The sequence below is a fragment of the Dipodomys ordii genome, unplaced genomic scaffold (genome assembly GCF_000151885.1).
Source record: "Dipodomys ordii isolate 6190 unplaced genomic scaffold, Dord_2.0 Scaffold32, whole genome shotgun sequence".
Classification (NCBI taxonomy): domain Eukaryota; kingdom Metazoa; phylum Chordata; class Mammalia; order Rodentia; family Heteromyidae; genus Dipodomys; species Dipodomys ordii.
Genome location: NW_012267248.1, coordinates 16,527,186 through 16,541,763, shown reverse-complemented (window position 1 = coordinate 16,541,763; position 14,578 = coordinate 16,527,186). Strand labels below are relative to the sequence as shown.

The window sequence follows — 14,578 nt, the reverse complement described above, 5'->3', positions numbered from 1 at the left end:
CTGGTACAGTTAGGTGTCAAGTTCACATACACTGTCAAAGATGGGAAACTTGTCATTCCCCAGTGTTGCTCTGAACGCTGTTCACCATTCACTATTGCTCCTCCCTACTTTGGAGAAAGAGGCTTGAGTAACTGACCTGGCAGACAAGCACCTTGTAACATTGTACCCATGGAATGTGCCTTCAAGCCCTCTCCCTCCTGTGCACAGAAATAGTACCACCTGGTAGCTCTTGACTCTGGGCTGGAGAGGGACTGTTCTCCTTTTGGGATACTCACATGTGCTTTCTATATTGCCCAGTGGGGCTCTAGAGGGGAAAAAAAAAGCAGGAACATTTCAGGATGGCCAAGGAGCTCAACAGTGTTCTGCTTGTACACAGTTGCGTATAACTGAAGGGGAAGGGAGACTTCTTAGGCCATCCTTGATCTGCCTGTAGTAGACCTAGGCAAAAGGCAGTGAGTGAGCTCTCTAGTTAAAACACATGCTCACAGCTTTTAACTTTGCTTTTTCAGATTTATTAATTTGTTTTGCTACTGATTATTAGCATGCATTAGTTGTACAAGAGGGATTTCACTGTGACATTTCCACACATGTAAACAATGCATCCTGTTCAGCTCTCCGCTTTTCCCCTTCTCTTTTTAAAAAATAAAATCTTTATTAAACAGAAGGGTTACAGTTATATAAATCAGGCAGAGTACATTTCCTTTTGGACAATGTCACACCTTCCCTGGCTCTCTCCCAGTTTTTCCCTCCCATCCCACCCACCATTTGTATAGTTCATTTTCAATGTGGTGTCCAGTGAGTTTATTTTATTTGTTGCTCTTAGGGCATGAACTCTGGGCCTGGATACTGTCTCTGAGCTTCTAGTGCTCTGTCGCTTGAGCTGCAGATCGGCTTCCAGCCTTTTCTGTGATTAATTGGAGATGAGTCTCATGGATTCAGGCTCCGGTGGCTATGCCTGTAATCATAGCTATTCAGGAGGCTGAGATCTGAGGATCTTGGTTTGAAGCCAGCCTGGGCAGGAAAGTATAAGATTCTTATCCCCAATTAACTACCAGGAAACTGAAAGTGGTACAGTGGCTCAAAGTGGTGGAGCACTAGTCTTGAGCACAAAAGCTCAGGGACAGTGTTCATTCCTTGAGTTCAACCCCCATGACCGGCAAAAAAAAAAAAAAAAAGTCTCATGGACTTTCCTGCCCAGGCTGGCTTTGAACCATAGTCCTCACATCTCAGCCTCCTGAGCTGCTAGTTTGACAGGTGTGAGCCACCAGTACTCAGCTTAACTTTGCTTTTTGGCTAATTGTTCTAGTTGCTACTTCTCTGGGCCTCAGTTTCCTTATCTATGAGACAATAATAATGCCAACTTTCTAAGATTGTTCTAACAATAGTAACTTATTTAAGACAGCACAATGCCTCCTGAAAAACAGGCTTTATCTTTTGCTTTGGGATATGAAGGAGAAAAAAAACTACCCCACAGCTCTATTGAGGTATGCTTTACATACCAAAGCCTGCTCATTTTCAATTGTACAATTCAATAATTTCTAGTATATGTATAAAGTATGTGCAGTCGTGATCACCACTGCTGTGGACTAAATTGTTTTCCTTCAAAGTTTGTAAATTAAAGCTGTAACCCCTAGCCAGGCATGGTGGTGCATACTTGTAATCCTAGTCCTTGAGAGATCAGCGCAGAAGGATGACAAAGTCAAGCCAGCCTCAGCTATATAACAGGTTCCAGGCCAGCTTGGATAACACAGAGAAGTAGTTGCTCTAAATACTTTGGTCAGTAATTAGATTTAGATGAGGTCATGAAGATGGGGCCCTCATGAAGAGATGAGTATCCTTAGAAACAGAGACACCATGAACCTTTACTCCATCATTCCTGAGATGTGAAGATAGATTCAGAGAAGGGCGTTGTCAACTTCTCCACCTCCAGAATTGTGAGAAACTAATTTCTGTTGTTTTGACAGCCTGAGAACCACATCTGAATTTTATAATGCTATCATCCCAGTAAGAAACTTTACCCAGTAGCTATCACTGCCCATTTCCATTGCAGCTACTGGGAGCCATGAATCTACTTGCTGTATCTGTCATTTTACCTTTTTTGAACATGGCCTATAAACAGAATTGTAAAAATACAGAAGTGTTTATTTCTGACTTCCTTTACTTAGCATAATATTTTCAAGGTTCATCCACTTGGTATTGTGGGGCAGCACTTCATACTTTTTTATGGGTTACTATCAATACATTTTTATGCAAATAGAGTGGCCCTCCTTTCTCTGTTGGGGGATACATACATTCCAAGACCCCCAATGGATTACGGAAGTTTCATTATAATACCAGCCCCCAATTGAGCTATACACACATACACACATACCTGTCATGAAAGCATGATTTATAAGTTAGACACAATAAAGTAAGCAATAACCCATAATGAGATAGAATAATTGTGACAGTATACTGTGATAAAATTGCCAGTGTCACTATTTTGGTGCTTTAGGATCATTGTTAAGTGATGTGTTAGACAACCTGTATACTAGGGTACAGTAATGACTAAGATGACAATCAAGGGACTTTTTGCTTTATTTATTTATTTATTTTTGTCGGTCGTGGGGCTTGAACTCTGGGCCCGGGCGCTGTCCCTCAGTGCTTCAACTCAAGGTGAGCACTCTACCACTTGAGCCACAGCGCCACTTCCAGTTTTCTGAGTGGTTTATTGGAGATAAGAGTCTCACAGACTTTCCTGTCCAGGCTGGCTTTGAACTGCAATCCTCAGATTTCAGTCTTCTGAGTAGCTAGGATTACAGACTTGAGCCACAGTGCCTGGCTGCTTTAGTTTGCTTTGGTTAAAATCTTAATTTTTGACCCCCAGTGGCTTTGGATGGTGATCCTTTTACCTCTAGCTCAGGTATGGTGTGTACCACCATACTTGACCCTTTTCCCTTTCTTTTCCTAAGTATAATCTTCCCATTCCAAGAAATAGTTTTATTTATCTTTGTAGAAATATATAAATATATATGTATACAAAATCAGATTTACTTAAAAATAGGCCTATGTTGTACCAAATAACCCTTTTACTTACTGTATTAATCTGAGAGATTGTTGAACCTAGATCTAATTATTTGTTAAAACATCCCTGTGGTCTCCCATTATTTTGCATAGCTGCCTATATTGTTATCAGTCACTTCTGGGCGGTTGGGTTGCCTACAAGTTTGTATTGTCTACTGCTATATGTTCTACAGTGGACATACAAACTGGGTAGATTTCTAGAATGAAAATCCCTAAAACAAACAAACAAAAAGTATTCCTCAAAAATTTAATGCTCCCTTCTAAAGGGCCACACTCTCCTTCCAGTTGAGTGGACCTTGGGGATGCAGGCCAGAGCCTGGAAAGAGAGGGACATGTCATGGTTCTGCTGCTGGTCTATTGATTTAAGCTTCTGGTTTCTAAGAGGTGTGTGGTGGGAAAAGCAGATGTGTTCAAGTCATTGGGCGCATGAAAACTTTCACTTGAGAAAAGGTGTATACAGCATGTATCTTCCAAAGGACTCTATACATTTATTTTTTTTTTAAGATTGACACTTTACATCCTGTGCTGAAGCAATGGTTCTAGGTTCTAATAAGAAGTACAAAGGCTGATGGCTTTCCTTCCTGCTGTACACACACACACACACACAATTTCTACACACACACATCAATTTCCTTGCCGAAGGCACCTTCTGCTACCTGTTCTTCAGTTTTCTTGGAGATAGTGCATGCATAGACACGTAACCAGATGTAGCTCTCTGTGTTTCTCCTTGTTAAGACAAATTATAGGATGCTACACACACACTTCTTTGTTCTATTCAATAGCGTATGTTTCCGCCACTACTTGTTTATCTGATCATCTTTTGATGGACATTTAGGTCATATTCATGTAATGCTCTTACAAATTATGCCGTGGGGACCCATTTTGTTCTGAGATCTTATTGCATAGTGTGATCTATTTGTGGGATGAATTTCTCTAAGGGTCCATGCTGGGTCCAGGTGTGTGTGTACATGTGCGCGGGGCCTCTTGTAATGACAGCTAGTGCCCAAATGCTCTGCATAGAAGCCGTGACAGTTTACACTCCTCCAACCATGTGTGAGGGGCCTGTTCAACACAGTCTACATGAACACTGTGAACCAGCCAGGTGCCAGTGGCTTATGCCTGTAATCTTAGCTACTCAGGAGGCTAAGATTAGAAAGGGTCATGATTCAAAGCCAACCCTGGGCAGACAAGTCTGAGAAATTCTTATCTCCAATTAACCATCGAAAAGCCAGAAGTGAAGCTGTGGCTCAAGATGTAGACATCAGTATTGAGTGAAAAAGCCAAGCAAGTGCCTGAAGTCAAGACCCAGTACAAACACAAAAAAGAAAAAGAAAACTACTATGACCAATGGAACATCATCACTGTCTCTTTCTGATTAACTCTTCTTCCCTCTCTCCTTCTCCTCTTTCTAGCCTTCTCTTCAGGAACTCCTGTACTCCTGTGATTTCTGTTTGGCAGTTGTTCCTCTTCACTTCAGCCTGGGTCCCATAGACCTTCCTCTGGGTTGTGTTCTAGGGCCAGCTGCCTAGGAATTGGAGGGAGTGTCTGATGGATGGAGAGGAGGCTAATCTCACATCTGGAATCCCACATCTGGCTAACATCTACCAAAACTACTGAATCTTCCCTTAGCATCACCATTGGTGATTGACAATTCAGAGTTGTTCAGCAGCTCAGACATAATGAAAAACTCAGAGAAACCCTGAAAGCTTGATATCTGTGAAGGAACCTTTGGTCATTTCTCTTGCACATTTGGTTCTTTTTTTTTTCTTTCCTCTTTTTCTTATTAGTATATATTAACTGTGCAGAGGATTTTATTATGATATTTTCATATTTGCATATAATGTATTTTGATCAAATTCACCTCCTCACCCATTTTTAGTCTCAATATTTTGTTGGTAGTGGTTATGGGGTTTGAACTCAGGGCCTAGATACTGTCCTTGAGTTTTTTTGCTCAAGGTTAGCGCTCTACCGCTTTGAGCCACAGTGCTACTTTTGGTTTCCTGGTGGCTAACTGGAGACAAGAGTCTCACAAACCTTCTTCCCCAGGTTTAAGAACTACAATCCTCCCATCTCAGCCTCCTGAGTAGCGGCAGCTAGGATTACAGAACCACCAGTGCCCAGCTTAGTTTTAATTTTTAAATTATATTAAATATACCTAACAGCATATAATCTGGATCATAGTTAATTACTGCACAGTGTAGTGGCATTAAGTACATTCACAGAACTTTTTTCATCTTCCCAAACTCTTAACGCTTTGAACACATTAGATAACAGCCCCCCTCCCCCCGCATTGTCCTTTCCCAAAAACCCCATGTAGCCAACATGTCACACTATCTCTAAGTACTTGTCATCCACTTAAAAATCTTTCACAATTTTTACTTACAAAGAGAGAGTCAGTAAATCACAATGACCTCCTCTGAGACCAGGCTGGGTCTGCGGCTGGCCGTGATGGAGTGATGCAACCCTACAAGGCACTTAGTACCTTGAAGAAAGGACTTTGTAGCTCTGATTAGTGTGATGACCATTTCCTTCCTGGACTCCATTGTCTGCAAAGGCTCACATCTTCTTGGGGTTCCTTTGGGTCAGCAGTTCTCAGTATTGACTGAAAATGGGATCTCATGGAATGCCTAAAACAAACAAAAAAAACCCTTTCTACCCAGACATGCACTCAAAAGCTCTGACCTGACTGGTTTGGGATGCAGCATCCAGGGGGAGAACCACAGAGTGCTGCGGCTACTTCTTCCAAGGTCTGAAAGCCTTGGGAGGTGGGGCTAGGACACTACCACCTCTGGGACACTGGGCTGTGCCAGTGGTTACCATCTGGAAGTCATGGTGCTCTTTGTACATTAGCATGAACTCATGATATTCTGAATCTCATCATTGAAACTAATAACCAGTTTAGTAACAGGAAATAAAAGTCTCAGTTCTGGGCATGGATGTATGCTGTGGGTTGTGTAGCTTGTCGACCAGACAGTGTACAGAAATAGTATTAGGTCAATAAGGTGAAAGGCTCAGGAAGTGTTCAGTTACCACATTGAGCTTGTGGACCAGAAAAGTGCTCAGGAGATGCTCTTTGGACAAAAGAGGAATGACCTTTGAGATCGAGAAGGAGTGGACATGGGTGACTCTGAGGTGTCTGGCACTATGGGAAGACAACTGTATTTGAGGGCAGCAAGCCTTAGAACTTCAGGAACGGACTTCAGAACCCGTCCCAAGCCTTTTAGCTTCTCTCTCCTGCCTGTTCCCTGCCCACAGGGATTTCCCTCTTCCAGCCCTTGTTCTGATACAATGAAATGATTATCCAGGGAGGAAGGGAGCTTTCACAGCTACCCAGTTGCCCCCTGGGTCTCTGCTTGGAGCCGGGCAGATGGCCTGCTAGTGAATCCTCTGAATGTCTCTCCATAGTTTTCCTTCTCCTTCCTGTTTTTCTTCAGCTGTCATGATTTGGGTTTCAGAAATTAAATGAAGCCAGAGCGTGTTTAGAGAATGAAAATTCTTTTTCCAGCAGGCCTGTGGGTTTGTCTCCACTGAGAGTTGGCTACTGGATGTTTAGGTTGTTCTAAATCAGCGACGTGGGGTACATGGCTAAGTGGGCGGCCACTGTGCCTGCTCTGCTTTTTTTTAGCCTGTTTCTGTTGAATTGAGCAATGTGGGAAACAGAATCTACCATGATCAAGTGACATTTATTCCAATTTTGTGTGTCTCACTAAGTCCACTGTAATCTGCACATCAACAGGTCCTTGAGACCAGGCAAGTGTAACAGTATCACAAAATGCTCTGTAAGTGTGGCTTGTATGGCAGATTCAGTTCCTGGCAAGGGCTCCTCTGGATTATAAATGGCACCTTTTCTCTGTGTTCTGTTGTGGTGGAGAGGAAAGAACAGAAAGAGAAGGGCTCTCCCTCCCTCTCCTCCGTCTAATAAGGATGTTCATGGGAGGCCCATGCTCAGGACTTCATCTAGACCTAAATACCTCCCAAGGACCCCATCTTCAAGTACTTTACACTGAAGCTTAGAGCTTTAACATATGAATTTGTGCTGGGGGGAGGGGGCAGGCCCAAACATTTGGTCCATCGGTAATGGACTAAACTAAAAAGATAGTGATTGTCTCTCAATAAGCTCCAGATGCCACATTTAGATTCAACTAACCAAGATCAAAAATATTTGATCTAGGCCCCTCTTGGGTCCTAGAAATTTTCTTCATATATGAGATTTAGAGTCAGAAGCAATAATTATGCTTCACTTATTTTCAGTTATTTTTGGTGTGCTGAGATTTGGATTTAGAGCCTCATGCTTGCCGAGCAGGCACTCTATTATTTGTGCCATGTCTCCAGCCATTCCCTCATTTTTCTCCAACTTTCCCTCCCTCGCAACCACCCCAAGTTGTACTGATCATTTCCAACATACTGTCTTGTGTATATTGCTGTTGCACCACTCTCTAAACAAGAGTATACCAACTGTTGTTATAACATTTAAATTATGTGGTATAATAAAACTCATCTAGAGATGATTCACAGTGTAAAGGATGTATGGATAGATTACAGGCAAAGCTCTATTCCATTTTCTATCAGAGACTTTAGAATCTCTGGATTTTGGTATCTAACTTCTCATAGGGAAGGATCATATTAACAAATGTACAAATAGCATTTGACAAAATCCAGCACTCATGAGTGTTAAGAACTTAGAGCAAGGGCTGGGAAGGTGGCTCAGTGGTAGAGCGCTTGCCTTGCATGCATGAGGCCCTGGGTTCGATTCCTCAGCTCCACATATGCAAAAAGAAAAAAGCTGGAAGTGGTGCTGTGGCTCAAGTGGTAGAGCGCTATGAGCTGAAGAGCTGAGGGACAGCGCCCAGACCCAGAGTTCAGGCTCCATGACCGGACTCCCCCCCACAAAAAAAAAGAACTTAGAGCAAACCAGAAACAGAAAAATTTTTCAATATGATAAAGAGCACCTACAAAACCCTACAGTTCACATCATACTTGGGGGTAAAAGACTGAATGTTTTTCTGCTAAGCTAAGGAATCAGGCAGTAATGTCTGCTCTTACCACTCTCATTCAGTGTAGTTGTAGAAATTCTAGCCACAGCAATAAGATAAGAAAAAGAATGAAAAGGTATTTAATAATAATAAAAAAAATTCTAGTTGGACATGGTGGCTCACACCTGTAATCGTAGCTACTCAAGAAGCTGAGATCTGAGGATCACAGTTCTAAGCCAGCCTGGGCAGGCAAGTCCATGAGACACTTAACCCCAGTTAACTTCCAGAAAACTAGAAGTGGTGCTGTGGCTCAAGTGGTAGAGCACTCACCTTGAGCTGAAGAGCTCAGGGATAGCACCCAGGCCCAGAGTTCAAGCCTCATGACTGACAAAAAAAAAAATCTACAGATGAGTGGTTGTTGAGATTGTAAGCATCATAAACTTACTCAGTGCCAATGAATTTTACACTTAAAAACAATTAAGGGGCTGGGAAGGTAGCTCAGTGGTAGAGTGCTTACCTCGCATGCATGAGGCCCTGGATTTGATTCCTCAGCACCACATCAGCAGAAAAAGCTAGAAATGGCACTGTGGCTGAAGTGGTAGAGCATTAGCCTTGAGCTGAAGAGCTGAGGGACAGCGCCCAAGCCCAGAGTTCAGGCCCCAGGACTAACAACAACAACAAAAGAAGATTCTTATCTTCAGTAAACCATTCAAAAATTGGAAAGGCACCATCGCTCAAATGGCAGAGTGTTAGCCTTGAGCTCAAAGAGGGGCAGTATCCAGGCTGAGTTCAAGCACCACAACCAACCAAAAAAAAAAAAAAAAGACAGTTAAGATAGACAATAGGAACAGACAGAATCCTCAACAGCCAATTAAAATGCTTGAAACACTTTTTTTTTTTTTTAACTGGTGGGCTTTCCTATAGCAAACCTAGACCTGGTAGTTCCTCAGTCACCTCAAAAGGAATTTTCCAGGCAGATGCTGGTAGCTCATGCCTATAAGCCTAGCTCCTCAGAAAGCTGAAATCTGGGGCTCATGGTTTGAAGCTGCTCCAATCAAGAAAGTCTATGAGACTCTTATCTCCAAATAACCACCAAAAAACCAGAAGTAGAACTGTGACTCAAGTGGTAGAGTGCTAGCCTTGAGCAAAAATGCTTAGGGATACTGTGTAGGCCCTCAGTTAAAGCCCCAGGACTGGCATACAGCAACAAAGGAATTTTCCTACTTATAAAATCTAATTGTTAGATACATTTAATTGATTCCCAAAAATATGCATTTGAATCACTTCTCCGGATGCTTGGTGATGAGTGTGTTGGCAAACTATCCCAGTATTCTTCTCCTTGTGTGACCTAGATATTGGTTCTTGGTGCAGAAATTGTCATCTGCATCCATTGCATTTTACATTGCTCTTAACCTAGTCTTTTGCTCTGAGATTAGAAAAAAATTGTAGATGCTGATTTTTTTTTTATCCAAGGAATTTACTCTTTTTCTGATGAAAATGTGTTACGTCACTCATTGAAGTAGAGCAGGGATGGGAAACATCCAGCCTATGGGCAGGCCCATGAAATCCTTAGGTCTGGTCCTGACAAGACACTCACAGATGGGGCTTGAAATTCAATAAATCTAGGAGCTTTTTTTCATAGCAGCACAAACACGAATATCAGCCAACACCATATATCTTACCAGAGAGAAGTAGTTCTAGACATCACATTAGAGGGGAGTTAACATTTGACTAGAGAGAGAGAGAGAGAGAGAGGAGAGAGAGAGAGAAAGCACAGGCGCGCAGTCTTCCTGGGGCCTGAACTGGGGACTTGGATGCTGTCTCTGAGCTTTTTTGCTCAAGGCTGGTGCTCTACCATTGAGTCAGCTCCAATTCTGGCTTTTTTAGAGATTAACTGTAGATAAGCATCTCATGGACTTTCCTGCCTGGGCTTACTTCTATCCACAATCCTCAGATCTCAATCTCCTGAGTAGCCAGGATTCTAGGCATAAGCCACTGACACCTGGCCAGGCTAATTTTTAAGCTGAAAATTTTGTGTGCTATGGGCACACTTAGGTTTTGAATGGCAGAATTAAGTCCTATTTTCCTAAGTGGGAAGCTGGGTGCCAGCAGCTCATGCTTGAATGCCTACCTACTCAAGAGGCTGAGATCTGAGGATCATGGATTGAAGACAGTTTGAAAACTTTATTTAAACTTTATTAACCTTACTGTCCTCATTCAGGTTAAGCTCTTAAGAAATGTTTCTAAAATGTGGGCCACTCTTATTTGACTCACCTTACAGCCTTCTTACCTCTTTGTTTAATGCTTCAGCTAATATACAGAGACATTGCTCACCTCAAAAGAGACATTGCTCACCTGGCTTACTATGTGCCAGGTGCCAGTGGCTCATGCCTATAGTTCTAGCTACTCAGGAAGCTTAGGTCTGAGGATTGTGGTTCGAAACCAGCTCAGGCGGGAAAGTCTATGAGACTTTCCAATTAAGCCCCCCCACACCCCCCAAAAAAACCCTCTATGGCTCAAGTGGTAGAGCAATAGCCTTAAGTACAAAAGCTCAGTGACAGCCTGAGTTCAAGCCCCAGGACCAGTACAGAGAAGGAGGCAGGAGGAGGGGGAGGGAGGAAAGAGCGGAGAAAGGGAAGGAGGGGAGAGGAGAGAAGGAGGGGAGAGGAGAGAGGAGAGAAGGAGGGGAGAGGGAGAGAGACTGCGTGACCTGCTCTATTATATTTCTCATGATCTCCAGAAAAAAAACAGCTTTGTTATTATGAAAATATTACACCTCCCCTGCCCCCCTCTTCCTTCAGAGTTTCTCCACCCTTCTATTCCCTTGGCTTCTGCCCTGGTCTCTGTGACACCCTGATCATAGGAATGATTGAGTGGGCATGGCTGGGCAATAGCCAGTACCATTTCTCTAGCTCTGCTCTATTAGACAGGTGTTGCTGATCCTAAGGCCTGGCCCCATAGCAAGTGGGAGTTGAGATATCCTAAGCAAACAGGAGGAGCTGTGACCCGCCTGACTCCTGGGACCCCCCGCAGGCTGGGGGAGGGTCCATAGTCTTCCTGGCCTGTTTTTGTAGGCTGCATATCTCAGATGACACTAGCCCCACTCCCTGCCACCTGGCTTCTCCTAAGAAATCGCTACAAGGAGCCCCTGTCCCAGAACATCCTATAAAATAAACCATCTCTAGTTCCTTTCAAAGGTTGTTTGAAATTGGGCTCCCTGTCACCTTCACCCCGCAGAGATTGCAGTCTCAACAGGAATCTTCCTTCTGGAATGTTCTAGACAGAGCCTTCCCTTCACACTCTAGCAGGGAGAGTTGGCCTCTTCAAAGTAAGTAGCAGGGACCATTTTGTTCTATGCACACCCTTCCTGGGCACCTGTTAGTGTAATTTATGGCCGCCTGCTGGCACCGGAGTCTCTCTGTTGTCCCATTAAGGAGTCCTTTCCACAGGGCTCAGCCTGCCTGAACAAAGCCATTCCAGGCCAGTGCCCCAGAACTGTTGACAGTGGGGCTGCTTTTCTGTGGTTGTTGCTTGGCAACATCTCAAGGCCCTATTCGCTGTTTTCCCTAGAAGTGAACCAGCCCTGAGCGCCTGCCTCTCACTGATTGGTTGAGGGCTGCTGCCTCCTAATCACTTGGCTTGGCCAGGACCCTGCTGCATTAAAGGGGCCACAGTGGTTCATCGCTTCTGCTGTGTGCTAGGATCACTGGGAACTTTAACATTGCCTTTTCAGGACCTACTCTACATTGATGGAATCAAGCACTTTGGAGCATTTTTTTTTGCCAATCCTGGGCTTGAACTCAGGGCCTGGGCACTGTCCCTGAGCTTCTTTTACTCAAGGCTAGCACCCTACCACTTGAACCACAGTGCCACTTCCAGTTTTTTTTCTGTTTATGTGGTACTTCATGCAGGATTAAATGCATGCGAGGCAAGCACTCTACAACTAAGCCATATTTCCTGCCCAATTTGGGGATACATTTTAAGGGTAGGTTTTTGGTATTGTTTGGTTGGGGTTTCTTGTAATAAATATTCTTTAAGAGGTGATAGATTAAAAACCAGTGGTTTAAGTCAATGGCTCTGAAAATGTTGACACAGCCTAGAAATGACGGCTTCTCTTGATTTTTTTTTTTTTGGGTCCAGTCTTGGGGCCTGAACTCTGGGCCTGGGCGCTGTCCCTCAGCTCTTCAGCTCAAGGCTAGCGCTCTACCACTTGAGCCACAGTGCCACTTCCGGCTTTTTTCTTTTTGCTTATGTGGTGCTGAGGAATCGAACCCAGGGCCTCAGGCATGCAAGGCAAGCGCTCTACCACTGAGCCACCTTCCTAGCCCCAGAAATGCTGGCTTCTCAAGAAATTGTTAGAAATGCAAATTTCTGTGCTTCACCAAAGAGTTACTGATTCAGAAACTGTAGAAGGTAGGCCCAGGAATCTGTGTTTCAAGTCCCCCAGGTAGTCCTGCTGTCCAGTAGAGTTAAAGAACTACTGGTTTTCCGGTGTTGGTTCCTCATGTCTGTAATCCTGGCTGCACCTGAGGTGGAAACTTGGAGGAGGAGCACAGTTTGAGGCCAGCCTAGGGGAAAAACGTTTACAAGACTTCATTTCAACCTATAGCTGGACACAGTATTTCATGCCTGGGAAATAGAGTTTTGGTCCAGTCTGACCTTGGCAAAAAAATAAAAAATAAAAATAACCAGAGTTGAAGAGATAGCTCAAGTGGTAGTGCATGAAGCCCAGAGTTCAAACCTCAGTACTGCAGAAACAAAAACAACTCACTGGCTTTAAGGCATAACATTGGTGTAAAAAGCAAGATGGTTTTCTGTGAACTATGAATCTAGCTCTTCAAAGCATCAGTAGGAAAGATGTCCTGAAAAAGGGTTAAAGAAGGCAATAGTTCAAGCTGGGCACTGGTGGCTCATGCCTGTAATCCTAGCTACTGGGGAGGCTCTGAGTCCGTGAGACTCTTATTTCCAATAAACTATTCAGAAAACTGGGAGTGCCACTGTGGCTCAAGTGGTAGATAGAACACTAGCCTTGAGTACAAAGAAGCTCAGGGGCAGCACTGAGGCCCTGAGTTCAAGCCCCAGGATTGCCCCCACACACACACACACATGAGTGGGTTATGGAGTTAGAAATGATTTTCTTCTCATTGCCAAAATTTTAGCAGTGTCATTTTTGTCTAGGCACTATTTGAAGCAGGGGGAGGAGAGCGCTCTGGGTTGTGGTGGTACAGAACTTGAGGTGTTCTGCATTGACAGGTAGGGAGAGAATATGGTGAAGAATGTAGCCTGAGAAATAGCTCTTGCTTAGACATGCCCAGCTCTGCAGGTTTAGCTTGAGGGCCACAGGTTGGGGATGGGCTGTTGTCCTGGTCCCTCCTCAAGGCATCCTGTGTCCTCAACCTGTCACACATTAGTGTAGGAGGTAGTTATACAAAACCTGGTGTAAGGGGAATAATAAAATCGTGAGACAAAGGACAAAGGGTGAACCAATACAACAGCCATACTCACAAGTCACCATGTTGGAAATGAACTTTACAACTTGAGGGTGAGGGGAGCTGGGGGGGGAGGGAGTGGGAAAAAACAAGGGAGTCACACTGTTCCACAAGAAATGTACTCATTACCTTGCTTATATAACCCCTCTGCGCCTCACCTTTACAATAAAATTAAATGCAAAAAACAAAAATGGTATCTGGAGCCAGGTGCCAGTGGCTCACGCCTGTAATCCTAGCTACTTTGAAGGCTGAGATCTAAGGGTTGTGGTTTGAAGCTAGCCTCAGCAGGAGAGTCCTTGAGACTTTTATCTCCAATTAACCACCAGAAAACCGGAAGTGGCACTGTGGCTCAATGTGGTAGAGTGTTAGCCTTGAGCAAAAGAACTCAAGGATAGAGCCCAAGCCCCATGACTGATAAAAACCAGTGATTAAAAAAAAAAAAAAACAGCTGAGGGACTGGGAAGGTGGCTCAGTGGTAGAGCACTTGCCTTGCATGCATGAGGCCCTGGGTTCGATTCCTCAGCACCACATAAGCAAAAAGAAAAAAAGCTGGAAGTGGCGCTGTGGCTCAAGTGGTAGAGTGCTAGCCTTGAGCTGAAGAGCTGAGGGACAGTGCCCAGGCCCAGAGTTCAGGCCCCACGAACAGACCCCCCCCCTCCAAAAAAAAAAAAAAAACAGTTGATATCTGGTCCTGAACATTGATGGGAGATGCTGGAGGAGGGGCTTGGGCATCACCTCCCAGGTGAGTTAGGTATGCAGAGAAAATAGAAAATCTCTGCTCACTGGATGCTTGTATAATCCTAGCTACTCAGGAAGCTGACATCTGAGGATTAAAGATTGAAGCCAGGGTATGAAAGTCCAGTAAACTACAAAAACAAACAAACAAACAAACCAGAAGTGGATCTAGGGCTAAAGTGATAGAGCCCTAGGCTTGAACAACAAAAGCTTAAGGACAGCACCCGAGCCCTGAGTTCAAGCCCCAGGATGGTGCATGTGTGCACACACACAAAAGAAAACCTCTGCTCATCCTAGAGGTTCTAAAGAAATGAAGTT

At 44.0% G+C, this 14,578-nt stretch overlaps 1 protein-coding gene across 1 annotated transcript in view; it reads left to right on the top strand.

Moving 5' to 3' along the window:
- Positions 1-14,578, top strand: part of Ankrd6 (ankyrin repeat domain 6) — a 53,990-nt gene that overhangs the window by 790 nt on the left and 38,622 nt on the right. The gene's annotated exons all lie outside the window — the stretch shown is intronic.